At 42.6% G+C, this 21,700-nt stretch overlaps 1 protein-coding gene across 3 annotated transcripts in view; it reads left to right on the top strand.

Annotated features, from left to right (window-relative positions):
• Positions 1 to 21,700, top strand: part of TOM1 (target of myb1 membrane trafficking protein) — a 399,690-nt gene that overhangs the window by 60,816 nt on the left and 317,174 nt on the right. The gene's annotated exons all lie outside the window — the stretch shown is intronic.

Raw genomic sequence — 21,700 nt, 5'->3', positions numbered from 1 at the left:
GCCTGGTTTACTTTGATGTAACCAGGCCCAAATTGCCATCTGGATTCCTGCAGGCAGGTACAGATTCTCCCAAGTAGATCTCACCCACTCCCGAGTTATTAATCCTACCTCTTTACGTTTTTATCTATATGTAGTTCACTTTAAGGCACTGTAGATAGCCATTCATTTAGTCAGATGTTTTGCAAAGCAATAAATACTACTAAGCAGTCACCCCAGTGTGCTAAAGAAAAATACAGAAAATGAAATAAAAGAGGAGAAAATGTCGAAACTATAGGATTGAGAGAATCTGGGTTCAAAGAACAAAATGAAGGGCTTCTAGTCCAAATCCTAGTAAGGTCAGTTGAGGGACTGCTTCAAGTAATGGTTAGATAGATAACTTAAGGAAATAAGGAGTCTAATTTCTGGTATATGGAGAATAAAGTGGGTGCATAGTGGACTCACTGGCCACTCTTTGACAAGTCGATGTACAGCAATCTCATGCTTACACGGTTTTCTCTTGTTATAAACCCTCTCTGTCCTCAGTCACCGCTAACTTAATATGTAGTCTGTTAGACCTGACACCTTTTGGCGTGGTTCTTCCCCCATCTTTTTGCCTCTGACCCATGTGTTTTGATGCTGTGCTGGATTTCGTTTTTGCTGATTAAGATGCTTTGGACACTCTGCCACTGCTGATCAGTGTCAGAGTGTAAGTGCTCCCTCTGTAAATTGTGATATTGATTGGCATATTTGTATCACCACGAAGTCCCTAGTAAAGTGCACTGTGTGTGCCAGGGCTGGTGATGACAAATGCTCCTAGTGGGCCGCAGCGCAGATTGCGCCACCCACCTGAGTAGCTTTAAAATGGTGACTCAGGCCTGCCAGCGCAGAGCCTGTGTGCAGTCAGTGACTGCCATGTCAGCCTGGCCAGTGTCCCCACTGGCTAGGCCTAACCCTTCCCTGTCTGTGCACATCAGTCACCCCTATGGAAGGCTCTAGGTACCCCCCTGGGCAGGGTGCAGTGTATGGATAAGGTAGAGCATGTACGAGTGCAGGTCACATGCTCTGGTAGTGGGCGGCAGCCATTTTATGTGCTCACTGCTGTAAGGCTATCTTGCTCCATAGAGTAACATGGAGGAGGCTGGGCCCATGTGATACCAGCCTATCTTCCCATAGGAACAAGATGGGACATAAGTGAAAGATATCCCTGAACTCAGAATTTAATGACACATCTTATAGTGAAGGGTGTTTTTAAATCCTGTAATGGAGAATAGCACTTTTAGAAAGTGGCTGTTCTCTTGTCCAAACCTTTCTGTGTGCCTGGGTTTGTGGAATGCCTGGGTGTGACAGGGGGGCTGCAGAGCCCCCGGAGGAGAGGGTCGGAGCCAGCCCGGGGATGAAAGGGCACATCTGCTGCCCGGGAGGTGGGAGGAGGAAACGCCTGATAAGTGCTGGGCTGTGCCTGCCTGACCACCATGCTCCTGCCGGCCCACTGACACCTCTAACCCTGAAGCTGACAGGAAGAAGAAAACCAGAAACACCTCAGTGCTCGCAACCCCCAGAACTGGTTTAGACTGGACCTGGGGCCTCCATGCACAAAGACTTCAAAGGACTTCAAAGACATTGAGGGGTATAAGGAAAGGACCCCTGACTACAGAAGTTTAGATTCTGAAATTCTACAAGCAAGAAGGAACCTCGGCTGGAAGGAGGACGGCTAGAAACCCAAAGGAAGATTGCCTTGCTGTGTGCTCTAAGGGCTGACCTGGTCTGCTGTCTAACTGGAAGCTGAGGAGGAGAAAGGGGCTTTGCTGTGTGCTGTGACCCTGCCTGCTTGAAACTGCTAAGACTTTGTCTACAACTGAATCTCCAAGGGCCTGAGACGAGCTGGCCTCCTGTTGGGAACCCAGGGTTAAAGGTTCCTAAAGCTTTGCCAGAAAACAGCTGCCAAATCGTGCTGTTGTGCCCTGGGACGTGTGGTACTCGACTGCGGAGCGTGAGGAAAGGATCGGTGTGCTCATCGGCACATTACCAGCGAGGGTCGGAGGCTTGTGGCGCCTCCCCTCGTGAAATCCGCTCCAAAGTGGTGGGTAGGTCGAGAGGGGGGTCTCTTCGTGACCAGCGCCCTCGAAAACCCTTTGCCGCCAAATCACCATCGCGGCCCGGGGCCAGCAACACCCCCTACAACTTGCTTCGGTGTCCAGGAGCTGCGGGGCCGGAGATCGAAGCCGCCGCGCTCCCATTGGTCGAGGGGACCGAGCCCCCTCACTAACGCCGTGACGGGATTGGCCCGTGCGGCGCAGCGTCATCGTCGTTGCCGAGCTGTGATTGGTGGAGGAGCCGAGCATCATTGAAGGCCTCTCCCGGGAGCCGCACTGCCATTGGCTGACTCCCAGGTGCTGCTGGAGGCTCGACCAAACGCCGCGACAGGATTGGTCCCCGTCATCGGGACCGCTGCAGCTGCCGAGTGATCACCGCCGGGACCGGGGAAGACTGAGGGCCTCGCCGGGGGAGCGCCGTGAGTACCCCTGCCCCTGGCCTGTCTGTCCCTGCTCGGAACGCCGAGCTTGCGCCCCCCCCCCCCCGCTCCCAGAGGAACCGAGAGCGGGCAGAGGGCTGCGGGGACCGGCCGGGGCAAGGAGCGAGTGTGCTCCGCTAGGTGCAGTGCGCCTGAATCCATTGGGGATGCGAGGCTGAGCGAGATCGGCAACAAAGGAGTCCCAGGACTATCCGGTGAGGCGTGCTTGCCGCACCTGGGGTTCGTTGCTTCAGAAGGCTGATTTGGGGATAACTTAGGATTGGCACTGCTTTGACTGCTCGTTTTTAGAGCCAAGTGAGTAGAAATCAGTGGCATTATTTTTGACTACTGATTCGAGAGACTTGAGACTGTTTTGCTTTTAAGAACTGCCTAATGGCCAGTACCATCATAGAGATTAAGGGCAACCATTCAGATTAAGTGCAACCCTTAAGATAAAATGCAACATATTCTTAAACAGAGTGATTATCGTGCAAATGCTTGATTTACTTGCTGAAACTAGATAAAGCTATATATTTTTATAAAATATACTTACCTGTGTGGTCTCAGTTTGTGGTGGATTGGGGATTATTGTTGTGTTAAGTGCAAATGTTATCCACATTGCCTCTGTTTAGCCTAGACTGCTCGCGCCATGCTACCTAGAGGGTGAGCAGGGGTTATCTCAGAGGGTCATTCCTACACCCTGACTAGAAGCAAGGGTCCCTACTTGGTCTAAGGTACTTACCTTTGCCAACTAGAGACCCCCAGTTCTAACATAGTCCATTTCAGGATACTGCATGTGGGCATGATCGTGTCAGAGTACAGTGACCGTGGTAATGTGATATCATATTCACTGCCATGGTGATGTGTTAGTACTTCGAATATATAGTGTTGTGTAAACTTGGAATAGTTCCTTGCTGTCCATGCCCACGTTCTACACAAGTCCAACTTCGCTTTCTATCTGCTTGATCATGGTTAGCAACGTTAGAAGGGGGATTGATCACATACATACAATCAAAAGTGACAATCAGTTTATCAAAGTTTGTCGTACAGTTGCACACAGGGGCCATGATAAACACTGGCAGTGGTGAAGGGTCATTGCAGATTTTGAACATTTAGGCAAATTGCAAGGACAGAACAGGGTTGTGCGACTGCAGATACACAACAAGCTCCAATTTCTCAAAGGTGTGTGACCCTGGGATGGTTTGGCTTTATTAACCCATTTGCCTTGCATTGCTGCACTGCATTATGGTCATATTAGCCTTCTATTTTATAGTTCTTCATTTTATCATTGTTGATATAAGTATGTGCCTCTAGCGGGATGGAGCTTTTAGCTGGGCTTGGTAGGTCTAGTTAGTCAAAACTTTTTTTTATTTTACCAAAATTATATGTATAGTCTACTTCTAGGGGCTTTTAGCCAAGCCAGTCCTCTTTAATATCAGGACCGTGGTGCGGATGTGCACAGCAGGCGTGCCAAAGGCATGTCCGTCTGCAACCGCCCACTTCCCGACCGCGGCAGCCATGCTTTTTGTTAGCAGAAGGGTGGAGACATGACCTCATTGTTTGACTCCAGAGATTTTATAAATTAAGAACCATACAGCAGTGTTAGTACTCTGCAGTACTATTAAATTGCATGGGACTGGTATCCTGCTGTGCATGCCGGGTAGTTCTCCCATTTGAATGTATGCTTATTGATAGGTGGGGAGAAGCTGACTGTAGCCTTACGGTCCCTGGTAAGGCTAGCTTTAATAACTCTGCCCTAATCAACGTTTGGTTCGGGAAACATCACTTACAACGAAACTTTTACAACGCACTACCATTACAACGCAACCATTACAACGCAAACTATTACAACGCATTGCTCTGGGGGGCGCTATAGGATAGGGAATTGGTTAATTTACTATCCAATAACCTTCCCTAGTGTCCACGGGGACTGGAGTTGGAATAGTAAATTAAACTATTCACTATCCAGCACCCAGAAGCACTATGCGTTGTAATGGTATGCGATGTAAAAACCGCGTTGTAAAGGCAGGCGTTGTAATAGCCTGCGTTGTAACGTCATACATCCGTTTGGTTCCTCCATAAGCATGCTTTACATATTTGCAACCTTTTGGAGGATAATCAGTTGGATGTCCTGTTATGACCGAAACCTGGATGGGGGAAGATTCGGCCCCAAATATTCAGTTGGGGTTTCCAGACAAATTTGCTTGCAAACATCAAGACAAGGCTGGCAAAATATGACAGAGGCTAGTAATCTCCTACAAATGTAATCTTAAATGTTCAGCTTTCTCACTGGTGAATCTTAAAAGAGCAGAAGTGCTTGGCTTCTGCATCTCTTCTTCACAGCAGTCGTCCTTTACCAGATCCTTAATATATTGACCTACAGGATATGCTGGTGAGTTTATTAAATCTCTGGACGAGGCCCTGGCACATACGATACTGCAGTACACCAATTGTATGCTATTTGGAGATTTTAACTTGCATGTGGATGATTCTGATGTACCCTTAACTGGATCACTGGTTGTGATTCTAGCCTCTTTTTACTTGTGCCTGGGCTCAACAGTACCGGTATAATAAGCAGGGCAAACAATAGATCAGAATTTTTTCAATGCTTAATTAGTAGTCGGGTTCTTTTTGGGATAAGATGGTCAGATCACTGTTTGATCCCATTGTCCTGGCTCATAAGGCTGAACTATGCTCAGGAACTTAAAGTAACCCCTGCCACTTTTAAAGCTTGGAATACTTCAGAGCTAACTGATATTCTATGTGCCATTTTGTCTAGTTTTATGGGAGATGCAGAAAAAGATGCATTAGTAGTTAATTAAATGGTGGTAGGCTGCAGCTGATCGGCTTGCCTCATTGAAAATTTGCACCAAACAAAGACGAGTTCTGTCTGTGCCATGCTTTTCTTCCACAGTCCCCAAGGAGAAAAAACATTTTTTTTAAACTCGAAAGGATCTGGCGGAGAAATTATTCATCGTTGGATAAAATGAATTATAAGGAGGCACTGCAGAAAAAGTATGTGGCCATTTGGGTAGCACAGAGCAGTTATTACACCAAGAAAGTGTCAGAGGTTGATAATAAGTTAATTAAAATATTTTAGATTGTCTCAAACTTTCTGAATCCTAAAGCTGCTGCTCCCCCTATTAGTGCTTGTTCTGTAGTGTAGTTCCTATTATCCCAATAGGCTCTGCGCATTGGAATAATACCTTCAATAGTATAGGCCTAGACCAGACGTTAACTAGGTCTACTACTGTCGATATTAGACTTAAAGTTTTGGGTTTGCCAGCTTAGCTCAGAGTTCACTAGAAACTTTCTCGAATAGGCAAGGAGGAGTTGAACCTCCCTGGATAGACAAGAAGGGATTTAGTTTCTGACAACCATAGAACATGACAACTTTGCTCTCCCCTAATCAAGAGTGTATCTCGAGAGTCGTGTGAACAAAAGGCAATTTATTTTACTCAGTCAGTACGTGCATTCTTAGTCTCATCAGATTGTAGAGAAAAGGAAGAGACGGGCGTGTTCAATAAAAGATGTTATTTATTGATCAGTCTCTTTTCTCATACAAGAGAAATGGATCGATATTATTGCAATACTTATAGTTAAGTAAAGTGCATACATTAGAAGCAGACGTATAAAATAATACTGTAAAAACATTGATATGGTTTCTAAGCCATATGAAGGTTTAAAATTAATAAAATATATTACATACACATATACATTTGACTAAACGTACTCAACTGGTGTTTCTAAATACGCCTACCCCGTGTACCTGACCTAAGCCTAATACGTGGGCGGGAATAGAAAGTTACAGTTTAAGTTTGTTTTTGCCAAGTGACTGACTAAAGAATTCTCTGTGAGGGGGTATTCAGTTCTGTACCTGGAAGTTAGGATGAATGAGGGATGGTATCTCTCTCTCTGGTCTCGATATTCCAGGCTGCCTGCGAGGGCTACCCGGAAGCGCCGGTGCTGGATCTCTCGGCAGGAGAAAGCAGCGCGTCTCGTTCTCAGCGCGTCAGGAAGGCGGGGCTGCGCCAGCGGGGTCTGCTCTGCTCTGGGCTTCGGCAAGTATGGCTGCTCCGTCTCGTCACCACCGCGTGTGTTTGCATAGGGCAATATCGGTAATATTTATACCTTTAAGGTGCCGAGATTGACGTAAGGATGGACATAGATACGTCAATAAGGATGTCATACGACTTGGTCGTTAGCACATTCTTTTGCTGAAGTTCTCGAAGAAATCAAAACAATGGCCGCAGGGTTTTTCCCAGGTTGACATAGGTTTGATTTGTTTTGAGAACTCCGTATGCCTTATCAGGGGCTGGAGAAATATCGCTTGTCTAATTAGATCGCAAGCGTTATGACCTAATCAGATAACACGTTCCTGTGCCGTAGTGTGGCTTCGTCAGATAACGGTATCTGCATCATGGGGGTTTGCTGCCTCATGGGCTGACTGCTAGTTAACTTGTTGGTTTGTTAACCAGAATAGGGTCAGGAATAGGGGGATCGATTCAGAACCTATAGGAATACATCACACCCACTCCACGCTAACTATGGACATATTTACTAATCTATGCATAGTAAAACATACTATAGAGTAATGTGTATACCTTACCACCCCAAAATACATAAATGCATTTTGAAATCATCAAATATACGGAAAAATGCAGTCATATGTATAGTATTCACTCAAGCTGTAGAATATTGCTAAAGTAAGCACGCATTTGTATACATTATTGCTATTTGGTATTTGAAAATTTACACATGAAATGGCTCTTAATACAGAAAAAAAGTTCGAGACCATTTCTTCACAGAGTAAAATAATTATGAACATTCCTGCGGGCAGCTATTGTCTATAAGCTATCTAAAATTAGAAATTTTAGTTCTTTAAGAATAGTTCTTACTTTAAGCAGAAGATAGTGTCCCGAAAAATATGCAAAAATATTTTGGGGCTGCTGAAAAAATTGCTGTCCGTGAACTGGTGGGAAAATTGTTCATGTGACTTTATTATTAAAGTTGAAGGCCAAATTCAGGGAACGCCGTGTGCGAGCTTGCTCAAAAGTCTCTATTTCTGCTCTGGTGAGAACATCATATCATTTAGGCTTTCGAAAACGCTGTCAACAGCTTCCTGGGAGAGTTCCACTAACTCGGAAAAAGGTGTAACCATGCATTCGTGCGCATGATTGTCTCCATTGACGTTCTGATTTGGATTGCTGACAGAAGGTCGTACCTGATCGATGCTGCTTTCATCTTGTACTTCACTACCCCTTAATCGTAGTGGTGAAGCTTCCACGAATGCCGTCATCAGGATTGGTAGCTGTTGAGGGCAGCACAAAGCGTGAGCCTTGATTGGACTCAACAATGTTTCTGCATCCATTGGCGCATCCGATTGTAGCGTCAGACAGGTGTCTAACACGCATTCTTCTCCGCATAGCAGGCACCTTAATACAGGTAAAACACATCGTTGCCACATTGGTCGAAATGATAGAAACCAAGTCATGTTCAGGTCTCTAAGCCGGGATAGTCCCAGGATTCTTGATATCCGGTCCCGGTATCCAATGGCTAGGATTGTTGCTTCCCTTGTCGCAGGTGTTTTGTCTGTGACATGGTTTGCCATAACCAAATATAAGGACTAGGAATAGGATTCCTGCAATCAGTCCTAAAATGAGGGGAAGTCCGCCAAAAATCGAATGGACGAAGTCTGGAAAAATACCCAGTATGGCTTTGAATGGTGTTAATGCCATCGAAAATACTGTCTTAAATACTTGTGAGACCCCACTGGTATCAGAAATATTTAAGATTTCATTCAGGATATCTGCGAAATGTATGGGGGAATTAGTTGATAACAATGAATGTATCTCTGCAGTCGTCCTTGCGACTTGGAGATCATATGTTTCTTTTGATGACGTGAGCCTGGTCGGCGTCTGAAGAAGCACTGTTTTCATTCTGCTTAAAGTATCTATTCGAATAGAAGTAATTTTCAAGTTGGGCCATGCCCTTGTCTCCCTGTCTGGAAAGGAGCTGGGGAACAATGAGTGTCCACAGCACTTGACCTTCGCAGTCGTAGTTATGAGATAAGGAGTCCCGGGCATAAGACTACAACATCTGCGATCTACAATTAGAATGTAACTCCCATTATAGAGTCTTTGAAAGAATGGTTCAATCTCTGTTGCAGGTGCGCCTTGCTGGTGACATGAAAGGTTATTTGAGTTCCCTTCACAGGCTCCATGCAAACTAATTCCGTTACACAGAAGTGTACCGCTTAGTGACATCGCACAATTATTGCCACTAAGAAACACTTTCTGTCCTTTATTACTGACACATGCATGTGAATAGGGCAGGTCCCATGTTGTTTTAATGTACCCATTTCCCAATTTCTCGTACATGCCAGCCTGTATATATTTTTGGCAGTATTGAAACCTGAAGGTTGAAATTGGGCTATTAATTATCCCATGTATTATCCATTCACTGACAGGTCGTTCTGACATTGTCACTGGTAATCTCTCAAGTTTCTCAATGCTCAGGATTGTATAATCAGCACCCTTTTGTGCCATACTGATTTGTCTATCAGTAAGGTTAAAGATTTGGAATAGTGACTTTGTGTTGATTAAACGCCATGGCACATAGCCTGAACGCAGATTTTGTAACGTCCAGCCAAGCTGTACAATAGAACGCAATTGTGACTGACCGTGTTGTAACAACAGTAAGTCCTGCGATAATATGTCGATTGCTGAAGACACAATGCTGTCCAAAGAAAAAATTCTGGAGGACAGAGTCATTAACCCATTGTCCACTACAGAAAGTGATTTTTCCAAATGAATACGGTCAATTTCCCGTATTCTCTCTGCTGTTTCAATTTGAGTAACCTTCCAGGTCTCGTTATATGCTGCATATACAGAGGCTGCTATGAAACGCTTTTGACGCTGTTTGCGTGGTCCCATATTGAAATCACGCAAGTCATCAGTAAGTAAAGATAGGTGTTGCTTAATTTCTGGTAGTGTGGAAGTTTGTAGCCATTGAAGGCATAATTTGCCCACACTGTAGGTGGTTATTATCCCTGGGTGATGTCGTTGAGGATATCTAGGGTCTGGCCTGGTCATTTTGAACCCCTGTGTTTTGTTCAGGAATCTGTCTTGACAGTTATTAGTATCTGTGGGCCAGATCAACCACTGTTTCCAATCAGGATGTGTTCTGTTTTGATTTAATATATGGTTTACGTCTATCTCCTCATCTGTAGAGCTATTGCTGTTCATTGTTGGTTTTGGAATAGACGGTTTATTTAAGTCTTTAATTTTGGCTAGGCCAAGACAGGTAGTTTGTTGAACAGTGTCATTTAAAAATATAATTTGTTCTGGGATCATGCAGGCTCTAAACAAAGATTCTATACCCTGTACTTGCCATTCTTTTGTGCCCCAAACACTTTTCAATTCAACATTTTTGTCCCAATAATCAAAACCAAAAGTATTCATTTTTTCAAAGAACGAGTCTGAATATATCAATTTCGTGTTTGTTATCATGGTCATTGTGCCTGTCTTGTTTGACAATTTGAAATAAAATGTTTCAGCATTACTTATGTTAAAACCTGAAAAATATGAATATTTGTCGTAAATGGTTCTTGAGCTTCCTTTTGGAGGGGTTGCACAATGTTCCCATTGATTATAATTTAAAACATTTCTAGGTTGTGCAGATTTATGTAAAAAATGGTTACCATAGTGGTTGTAGCAATACATACTATCATAATTTGTAGAACCCTGCAAATAATCATGTTTGGTAAATTTAGCAGACATTACTAAGTCAGACATCATATTATTAATGCTTTCGAAGTCCCAATCATCAGCAAATGAGTTTGGTTTTACAAAGTCACTCAATGAGATCTTAATTTGATGTGGATATTTCAGGATTTCAACCGGACCATAGATTTCGTAGTCAGTGTTGTCCCATGCTACCCCACCCGGTATAGGATTGGCTGTGAAGTTGACTGAAGAAAGTTCTCTTTTCTCGACGTGTGAAGATGTGTGTGGTTTGAGGATCAAGTTGATTTTCTGACTTGCTGTGTCCATTTTAGCATATTTTCCCTCAATGAAGCGTCCCAAAGTTAGTACCATGATGAGCCAAAGTATGAGGATAAATGCACCAAAACCCACCCAAAATTCAAGCCATGGAGAAATCAGATATGTTTCTTTCAGTTGTTTCAAAAGTTCTTTAGCTTTATCTTTAAAGGTTTTTGATGATGGCTGTGTCTTTGATTCACTGAAGCCTTCAGAGGAATCATCGAAGTTTATGAAGTAGCCGGATGCAGTTCTGTCAATTGTTCAAATTGGTTCAGGATTACTGTTTCTTGCATTTGCACTTGGTACTTCATTGTAGATTGGTGTGTCTCTGCTAAATGTTTTTATTTGGGTTTTCAGAGGTCTAAGTTCCATTGCATTGTTGCATAGTCCTTGTTGTTCTTCTGTAGGCGTTTCGAATGTAATGAGCCTCTTAGTTAGGACCTCTGTACTGGTAGCAAACCTTGGTGTTCTGCTACTTATTGGGAGTCCACTTGGCCTACTATTTGTTATCGGCCACATGATTGTGGTTTTACCAGGTCGATGGATACAACTCGGTTCTCCTTTTTACCAGCAAGCGGCGGTAGTACAACTGATCTTGTCCCGTTGACAGACAAGACAGGTACTGCTTTTCTGTAAGAAGGCCCAAATTCCTGCTTTACCGCGATCTTTTCTCTCACTAGATCCCCGACTTTTGGAATCCAGACAGGTCTTGCTGGGACAGGTGGTGGTTCTTCAGTGGTTGTTGGCTGCTGTTTCAACTTAATGTTGCTCAGGTCTTTTCTTGTTTTGTTTAAGTCCTGCAAAATAGCCAAACGGTCTTTGATATCAAAGCTTTTTTCTTTCACCACTGAAGTCTGACTATCAAGGTCAGAGATCAACATCCTAGTTCCAAATAATAATTCGTACGGACTGAATCCCTTCAGAGAATTTCTTGGCAGGTTATTTAGACTACGTTGGACACTTATTAGATGTTTGACCCACCCAGCTCCCGAACCTAATATCCTTTCCGTTATAGATTGCTTTATGCCTTGGTTTTTTCTTTACACCATCCCGTATCCCTCAGGAAGGAAGTGAGAAGATTCCCGCTGTGCTATGCTCATTTGGCCTTGTTTCCCCTCAGGCTGGGGTGCTAGAGTGAAAACAATGGTCAAACGTAGCATGCTCTTAGCGTATATGCCATTTAGACTCGCAAATCTCTGTATAACAGTCCAGACGTCAGCCGAGTGCTGGTGATCTACATTATAAGTGGAAACTAGCCTGTATATGTTAATCGCAAGCCTTGCTTTTTACTCTTGATTTTTTCTGGAGTGAAACGACGAGGTATTACACTGTTTCTCTCCCCACTGCGATTTCTGTTGCAGTTTGGGCAGTTTTTCACAAACATGGTGTGATGCAGGCTCATGCCTGGCCACCAGTACCGTGATTGTAATTCTTCCAGAGAATCTTTTAGTTTGAGGTGTCTGAGACCCTCGCCCATGTGTGCGTCTGCGATTAACAAGTTTCTCCTGTCCATGTTTGGAATCACTCTATCCCCCACTCCAGGGATTCGAGCAAAAGGGACGGAGTTTGCATCGATTATGTATGTATAATTGAGTGGATAGTTGATCGGTAGCGCTGAGCAGTCGCCTTTTGATGACGTTTTCACCGCCAGCACTGTTTCACCGTCAATGTATTTTAATGTACGCTTTTTTCGAACTACGGGAGCCGATTTAGTGGCTGCCGCTGTGGCTGTTTCAGCCAATGAATTCCCTGCAACGTGAACGCCATCACGCTGATGACTCAGTGAGTGTGTCACGTGAGTCTTTGGTAGTTCTTTTTGTAAAAGAGCTATTTGTTCCCAGAGCAGTTTCTGCTTTATTGTTGCATCTGTGTCATCTTTGTAACCGTTTTGAATCCATGTCTGCAAATCCTTGTTATATGATTTGACGCAGTAATATGAATCTGACACTATAAGTGTCGGGAATTCGCGATCTGCATTATCTAGCGCCATTTTCAATGCCATTATTTCAGTCTGTTGTTCTGAATTAGTTTCTACTGAGTGTGTTTTTGTTAATAGAGGTCTTAGTTTACCTCAGCGCCACACTTCTTTTGTAATCCCACATGTCGGGTTGTATGCTTGTTCTCCCCAAACGGGGGGTTGAGCATGTCCGTCTGTATAAATTACACAGGCGTAGTGTCGTAAAGGCAGAATGTCGATTGGCAGAGGGAATGTTCTTTCATATTCTAGATTTTTTAATTCCTCTAGTTCTGGATCAAAGTAGTAGTATACTTTGTCCGTTGTGATTAAATTCACCCATTGTATCCATTCCGGATTCAATGTTGTTGTTGGTAAATTACACGGTGTTGTTAATGCCTCAAAGGCTGATTCTGCTGTTCTGACTGTGATGTGTCTACCGTCCGCTTGATCTTTTTCTCCAGCTATTGCGGTTTGAACTGCATGAACAATTTTTTCTTTAATACTGAACTTCTTTTCAGCCTCTGTGTACAAGTGTGATTTGAATGCAATTGGTACCTTTTCTCCCTCATTAGAGGTCAGGTATGTGAATCCGCATCTTCCTGGGATGACTCGAATCACAAGATTGCGTGTGTTATCACGTGTTTCTAATTTTGTTTTAATTAGCATGTCTGTTTGTAAGGATCTCAGAATTTCTGTGTGTATTTGAGTCCAATTGGTTCTTTTAAAATCTGGTTTAATTAGATCATAAAGGGGTTTGACCCTTTCTGCGTAATTTGCAATGTATGTTCTTCCGAAATTAAGGAAGCCTAGAATTGACTGTAGGTTTTTTAGTGTTCTAGGTGCTTGGAGTACGGCACATTTTTCTAGAAAATTGTCAGCCAGGCTTTTGCCTTCACTTAAAATTCATATCCTAAGAACAGGACTGTCAGATGGGCAATTCTGGATTTTTTAAAGTTGAATTTGTAACCCTCTGCTGCGAACCCAAGTATTATGGTGTTCACTCTTTTCAAGTGAGTATCCAAGTCATCATCTGTTAAATAAATGTCATCGACATAAGATAATGCTTCGTCATCATATGTTTGTAGTAATTCTGTTACTCTTGCTGAGAATACTCCCGGGCTGTTCTTGTACCCCTGGGCTAACCGACAGAATTGTTTTTGAGTGCCATTTATGGAGAACGCAGACAAATATCTGCTCTCTGGTGCTATGTTTTGACAAAAGAATCCATTAGAGATGTCTAATGTTGTTTTGTATTTTTTGCGCACTATGTTATTCATTAGTGCAGCACTATGCGAATTTTGCACTGCAAAAGTTTTGCAACATGAGTTAAGGTGTCGGTAATCCAAAACTAGACGATATGAATTGTCTGGTTTGGAGACCGGAAACAAAGGGTTGTTCATTTGTGAGGTGCAAGTTTCAATCACCCCCTGGTATTCTAGCTGATCTAGTATTTCTTTTACCTGTTTTTTGCTTCTTGCTTAATTGGGTACTGCCTTTGTGCAGTAGGTTGTGATTTTAACTGGATTTTGTGAGGAGGAGAGTCCTCATCCCATCCTACGTGATTTTTATATAAAGCAGGAGCTTGAGCTACTGCCCACTTTCTAGCAAGTGTGTATTTTTTATGAATTGGGATGTGATTTGAGAAGGCAGGCATAATTATTTCTTCGCCATGAGGGCACTCCCTGACAAACTCTGGTGGCCAGTCTTTTTCAGCTAGAAGGATGTCATAGCCCTTGGAGAGATTATCCCAAAATAGTCCCCTTATTTTTCTAGTCTTATCCCCCTCTATACGTAATGTTATTTCATATATTTTGTGAGGTTTGCTAACTCTGGTGTCTGCAGTTTCCACTTGAAGATATTCATTCGTGTCCACTGTCTCCAGATGATTCATAAGGACTTTGCGAGCTATGCTCACTTCTGCTGCGCTGTCTAGCATTGTCTGAGCCCATTCTCCGTTTTTCAGTTGTGTCCTCAGTATTCTCGGCATTGTTAACTACCTTGATACTGGCTACCTTCTTTTTTGGAAATTGTAGTTTCTTTTTTAGATGAGCAGGTTCCTTGTCTTTGGACTTGGCGTGCTCTTCTCTTTGTTCTGATCGTCCTTTTCTTTCCGATTTCTGCGAGGAAGTCTGAAAAGATTGAGAGGGACGTGTATCAATGTCTTGATATCTATCAGGCTTCTTTATATTATCCCTATTTCTAAGGTTATATCTTTTCCCAGAGGGGTCACTCTGGGGTGACCTGTGTCTTTGGTTCGGAGATTTTTCTCTTCGCCTAGGAGACCTTCCTCTGGACTGGAATTTCTTTTCTTTAGGATTGGATTGTTTGTTTCCATCCCAGCTTTTTTTCTGTGATGTTGAATTATTATTAAAAAATATTTTTTCAGGACTTTCAATCAGTTGTGGTTTTACTGGTATTCCACCTAAACTATCCCTACCTAGATCCTCATAGAATTGTTCTATGATTCTGGCAATTTCAGCTGGTTGGTCTGCTATATCTGTCTCTTTTAACCTCTGGCGGATCGCCACGTTCGCTGCTTCTCCCTTTATGTTGGCTAATAATATAGCCGAGACCTGCTTGAAGTCTTTTAGTAATTTCATACCAAGAGTTAAAGCGGGTTCTGGACCGTATTCATCCTGAATTTGTTTTAGCACATCTGGTATTACCGAAATGGATGGAACACCGTGCGTTTTTGTGTAGATGGAAGCAAAGACTGTACCCCAAGTGTCACAGTCCTCAATGTGTGGTGCGATTCCCATTGGAAGACAGATAGTCAGAATCCTGTGTTTTTCTAACGGGGTGGTGTCTGGAAACACCGCCTCTATTTGGGTGATTTTCTGTGCCAACCAGAATGGTATTTGTTCCCGTTTAGCCGGTACTTTACCTAGGCAGGATTGTATATTCTGAGGTGTAATTTTATTTGTGTTCCCCTGGTGGGGGGTCAGCTGTGGAATTTTAATTGCTGGTTGAATTGTTGAAGTCCGCATCACATATTGGACTAATTGTCTATGTATTTTTATTAGTTGTTTTAGCTGTGTTAAAAGCTCTGGTGCAGGCATTCTTTCGATGTCTGGATGTGGTGTGTATCCGGCTAGGACCGGCCACGTTGCTCCTGGTCTACCTAAAGGACCGAGCCTGGTGATGTGATTATTATGTTTTAGGGCGCCATCAAATAAGAGCAGATGCTCTTGAAATTTGAGTGGTACTTCCACCTCCTCGAAAGGAGTGTACATTTCAGGAGGTTCCTCTATTTTGTAATAGTGGAAGTACTTTGTTATAGGGTTTGCTGCTGGAAAATGTATCCATGAATAGTATACCTCTGTCTGCCGATATTCGTGTGCCTCAATTACGAATATGACTGTGCCACCTCTAGGTGTCAGTCCATTTTCTATAAGTTTTATGGTTATAGATTTCCTTTTGATGACCGGGACGAGTATTATATCCTGGTCTGCTTCCTGCATAGTAGCATCAGCTTCTGCGATTTCAGTTGCTAATCTAACTGCCTCTCTTTCTTCATCACTGTCTACCATTTTTCCGACAGGAAGGTTATTCTGTTTGTTTGCAGATCAGGTTTCTTATGGAAACAAAGATTAGATGCACAATATTTTGGAACAGTGTATCCTTCAACGTTGACTAAACCAAGAACCATACATAGGAGTTCCCTCCTGCGAGGTCTGGCGGATATAACCTTTCACCCACTCCAGACGTCTTTGGAGTATAATGGGAAAAAAGGGGTCTGAGTGAGAAAGCACGACTGAGTTACTCTAAATGTCTTACGTTAGTTTTATCGCCCTTTCCAAACACGTTGGGCGCCATGTAGTGTAGTTCCTATTATCCCAATAGGCTCTGCGCATTGGAATAATACCTTCAATAGTATAGGCCTAGACCAGACGTTAACTAGGTCTACTACTGTCGATATTAGACTTAAAGTTTTGGGTTTGCCAGCTTAGCTCAGAGTTCACTAGAAACTTTCTCGAATAGGCAAGGAGGAGTTGAACCTCCCTGGATAGACAAGAAGGGATTTAGTTTCTGACAACCATAGAACATGACAACTTTGCTCTCCCCTAATCAAGAGTGTATCTCGAGAGTCGTGTGAACAAAAGGCAATTTATTTTACTCAGTCAGTACGTGCATTCTTAGTCTCATCAGATTGTAGAGAAAAGGAAGAGACGGGCGTGTTCAATAAAAGATGTTATTTATTGATCAGTCTCTTTTCTCATACAAGAGAAATGGATCGATATTATTGCAATACTTATAGTTAAGTAAAGTGCATACATTAGAAGCAGAAGTATAAAATAATACTGTAAAAACATTGATATGGTTTCTAAGCCATATGAAGGTTTAAAATGAATAAAATATATTACATACACATATACATTTGACTAAACGTACTCAACTGGTGTTTCTAAATACGCCTACCCCGTGTACCTGACCTAAGCCTAATACGTGGGCGGGAATTGAAAGTTACAGTTTAAGTTAAGTTTGTTTTTGCCAAGTGACTGACTAAAGAATTCTCTGTGAGGGGGTATTCAGTTCTGTACCTGGAAGTTAAGATGAATGAGGGATGGTATCTCTCTCTCTGGTCTCGATATTCCAGGCTGCCTGCGAGGGCTACCCGGAAGCGCCGGTGCTGGATCTCTCGGCAGGAGAAAGCAGCGCGTCTCGTTCTCAGCGCGTCAGGAAGGCGGGGCTGCGCCAGCGGGGTCTGCTCTGCTCTGGGCTTCGGCAAGTATGGCTGCTCCGTCTCGTCACCACCGCGTGTGTTTGCATAGGGCAATATCGGTAATATTTATACCTTTAAGGTGCCGAGATTGACGTAAGGATGGACATAGATACGTCAATAAGGATGTCATACGACTTGGTCGTTAGCACATTCTTTTGCTGAAGTTCTCGAAGAAATCAAAACAATGGCCGCAGGGTTTTTCCCAGGTTGACATAGGTTTGATTTGTTTTGAGAACTCCGTATGCCTTATCAGGGGCTGGAGAAATATCGCTTGTCTAATTAGATCGCAAGCGTTATGACCTAATCAGATAACACGTTCCTGTGCCGTAGTGTGGCTTCGTCAGATAACGGTATCTGCATCATGGGGGTTTGCTGCCTCATGGGCTGACTGCTAGTTAACTTGTTGGTTTGTTAACCAGAATAGGGTCAGGAATAGGGGGATCGATTCAGAACCTATAGGAATACATCACACCCACTCCACGGTAACTATGGACATATTTACTAATCTATGCATAGTAAAACATACTATAGAGTAATGTGTATACCTTACCACCCCAAAATACATAAATGCATTTTGAAATCATCAAATATACGGAAAAATGCAGTCATATGTATAGTATTCACTCAAGCTGTAGAATATTGCTAAAGTAAGCACGCATTTGTATACATTATTGCTATTTGGTATTTGAAAATTTACACATGAAATGGCTCTTAATACAGAAAAAAAGTTCGAGACCATTTCTTCACAGAGTAAAATAATTATGAACATTCCTGCGGGCAGCTATTGTCTATAAGCTATCTAAAATTAGAAATTTTAGTTCTTTAAGAATAGTTCTTACTTTAAGCAGAAGATAGTGTCCCGAAAAATATGCAAAAATATTTTGGGGCTGCTGAAAAAATTGCTGTCCGTGAACTGGTGGGAAAATTGTTCATGTGACTTTATTATTAAAGTTGAAGGCCAAATTCAGGGAACGCCGTGTGCGAGCTTGCTCAAAAGTCTCTATTTCTGCTCTGGTGAGAACATCATATCATTTAGGCTTTCGAAAACGCTGTCAACAGCTTCCTGGGAGAGTTCCACTAACTCGGAAAAAGGTGTAACCATGCATTCGTGCGCATGATTGTCTCCATTGACGTTCTGATTTGGATTGCTGACAGAAGGTCGTACCTGATCGATGCTGCTTTCATCTTGTACTTCACTACCCCTTAATCGTAGTGGTGAAGCTTCCACGAATGCCGTCATCAGGATTGGTAGCTGTTGAGGGCAGCACAAAGCGTGAGCCTTGATTGGACTCAACAATGTTTCTGCATCCATTGGCGCATCCGATTGTAGCGTCAGACAGGTGTCTAACACGCATTCTTCTCCGCATAGCAGGCACCTTAATACAGGTAAAACACATCGTTGCCACATTGGTCGAAATGATAGAAACCAAGTCATGTTCAGGTCTCTAAGCCGGGATAGTCCCAGGATTCTTGATATCCGGTCCCGGTATCCAATGGCTAGGATTGTTGCTTCCCTTGTCGCAGGTGTTTTGTCTGTGACATGGTTTGCCATAACGAAATATAAGGACTAGGAATAGGATTCCTGCAATCAGTCCTAAAATGAGGGGAAGTCCGCCAAAAATCGAATGGACGAAGTCTGGAAAAATACCCAGTATGGCTTTGAATGGTGTTAATGCCATCGAAAATACTGTCTTAAATACTTGTGAGACCCCACTGGTATCAGAAATATTTAAGATTTCATTCAGGATTTCTGCGAAATGTATGGGGGAATTAGTTGATAACAATGAATGTATCTCTGCAGTCGTCCTTGCGACTTGGAGATCATACGTTTCTTTTGATGACGTGAGCCTGGTCGGCGTCTGAAGAAGCACTGTTTTCATTCTGCTTAAAGTATCTATTCGAATAGAAGTAATTTTCAAGTTGGGCCATGCCCTTGTCTCCCTGTCTGGAAAGGAGCTGGGGAACAATGAGTGTCCACAGCACTTGACCTTCGCAGTCGTAGTTATGAGATAAGGAGTCCCGGGCATAAGACTACAACATCTGCGATCTACAATTAGAATGTAACTCCCATTATAGAGTCTTTGAAAGAATGGTTCAATCTCTGTTGCAGGTGCGCCTTGCTGGTGACATGAAAGGTTATTTGAGTTCCCTTCACAGGCTCCATGCAAACTAATTCCGTTACACAGAAGTGTACCGCTTAGTGACATCGCACAATTATTGCCACTAAGAAACACTTTCTGTCCTTTATTACTGACACATGCATGTGAATAGGGCAGGTCCCATGTTGTTTTAATGTACCCATTTCCCAATTTCTCGTACATGCCAGCCTGTATATATTTTTGGCAGTATTGAAACCTGAAGGTTGAAATTGGAATATTAATTATCCCATGTATTATCCATTCACTGACAGGTCGTTCTGACATTGTCACTGGTAATCTCTCAAGTTTCTCAATGCTCAGGATTGTATAATCAGCACCCTTTTGTGCCATACTGATTTGTCTATCAGTAAGGTTAAAGATTTGGAATAGTGACTTTGTGTTGATTAAACGCCATGGCACATAGCCTGAACGCAGATTTTGTAACGTCCAGCCAAGCTGTACAATAGAACGCAATTGTGACTGACCGTGTTGTAACAACAGTAAGTCCTGCGATAATATGTCGATTGCTGAAGACACAATGCTGTCCAAAGAAAAAATTCTGGAGGACAGAGTCATTAACCCATTGTCCACTACAGAAAGTGATTTTTCCAAATGAATACGGTCAATTTCCCGTATTCTCTCTGCTGTTTCAATTTGAGTAACCTTCCAGGTCTCGTTATATGCTGCATATACAGAGGCTGCTATGAAACGCTTTTGACGCTGTTTGCGTGGTCCCATAATGAAATCACGCAAGTCAGCACCATCAGTAAGTAAAGATAGGTGTTGCTTAATTTCTGGTAGTGTGGAAGTTTGTAGCCATTGAAGGCATAATTTGCCCACACTGTAGGTGGTTATTATCCCTGGGTGATGTCGTTGAGGATATCTAGGGTCTGGCCTGGTCATTTTGAACCCCTGTGTTTTGTTCAGGAATCTGTCTTGACAGTTATTAGTATCTGTGGGCCAGATCAACCACTGTTTCCAATCAGGATGTGTTCTGTTTTGATTTAATATATGGTTTACGTCTATCTCCTCATCTGTAGAGCTATTGCTGTTCATTGTTGGTTTTGGAATAGACGGTTTATTTAAGTCTTTAATTTTGGCTAGGCCAAGACAGGTAGTTTGTTGAACAGTGTCATTTAAAAATATAATTTGTTCTGGGATCATGCAGGCTCTAAACAAAGATTCTATACCCTGTACTTGCCATTCTTTTGTGCCCCAAACACTTTTCAATTCAACATTTTTGTCCCAATAATCAAAACCAAAAGTATTCATTTTTTCAAAGAATGAGTCTGAATATATCAATTTCGTGTTTGTTACCATGGTCATTGTGCCTGTCTTGTTTGACAATTTGAAATAAAATGTTTCAGCATTACTTATGTTAAAACCTGAAAAATATGAATATTTGTCGTAAATGGTTCTTGAGCTTCCTTTTGGAGGGGTTGCACAATGTTCCCATTGATTATAATTTAAAACATTTCTAGGTTGTGCAGATTTATGTAAAAAATGGTTACCATAGTGGTTGTAGCAATACATACTATCATAATTTGTAGAACCCTGCAAATAATCATGTTTGGTAAATTTAGCAGACATTACTAAGTCAGACATCATATTATTAATGCTTTCGAAGTCCCAATCATCAGCAAATGAGTTTGGTTTTACAAAGTCACTCAATGAGATCTTAATTTGATGTGGATATTTCAGGATTTCAACCGGACCATAGATTTCGTAGTCAGTGTTGTCCCATGCTACCCCACCCGGTATAGGATTGGCTGTGAAGTTGACTGAAGAAAGTTCTCTTTTCTCGACGTGTGAAGATGTGTGTGGTTTGAGGATCAAGTTGATTTTCTGACTTGTGGTGTCCATTTTAGCATATTTTCCCTCAATGAAGCGTCCCAAAGTTAGTACCATGATGAGCCAAAGTATGAGGATAAATGCACCAAAACCCACCCAAAATTCAAGCCATGGAGAAATCAGATATGTTTCTTTCAGTTGTTTCAAAAGTTCTTTAGCTTTATCTTTAAAGGTTTTTGATGATGGCTGTGTCTTTGATTCACTGAAGCCTTCAGAGGAATCATCGAAGTTTATGAAGTAGCCGGATGCAGTTCTGTCAATTGTTCCAATTGGTTCAGGATTACTGTTTCTTGCATTTGCACTTGGTACTTCATTGTAGATTGGTGTGTCTCTGCTAAATGTTTTTATTTGGGTTTTCAGAGGTCTAAGTTCCATTGCATTGTTGCATAGTCCTTGTTGTTCTTCTGTAGGCGTTTCGAATGTAATGAGCCTCTTAGTTAGGACCTCTGTACTGGTAGCAAACCTTGGTGTTCTGCTACTTATTGGGAGTCCACT

This window comes from Lissotriton helveticus, chromosome 1_1, assembly GCF_964261635.1.
Source record: "Lissotriton helveticus chromosome 1_1, aLisHel1.1, whole genome shotgun sequence".
NCBI classification, from domain to species: domain Eukaryota; kingdom Metazoa; phylum Chordata; class Amphibia; order Caudata; family Salamandridae; genus Lissotriton; species Lissotriton helveticus.
The sequence above is the reverse complement of the archived record's forward strand: the minus strand, read 5'-3'. Positions and strand labels throughout refer to the sequence as shown.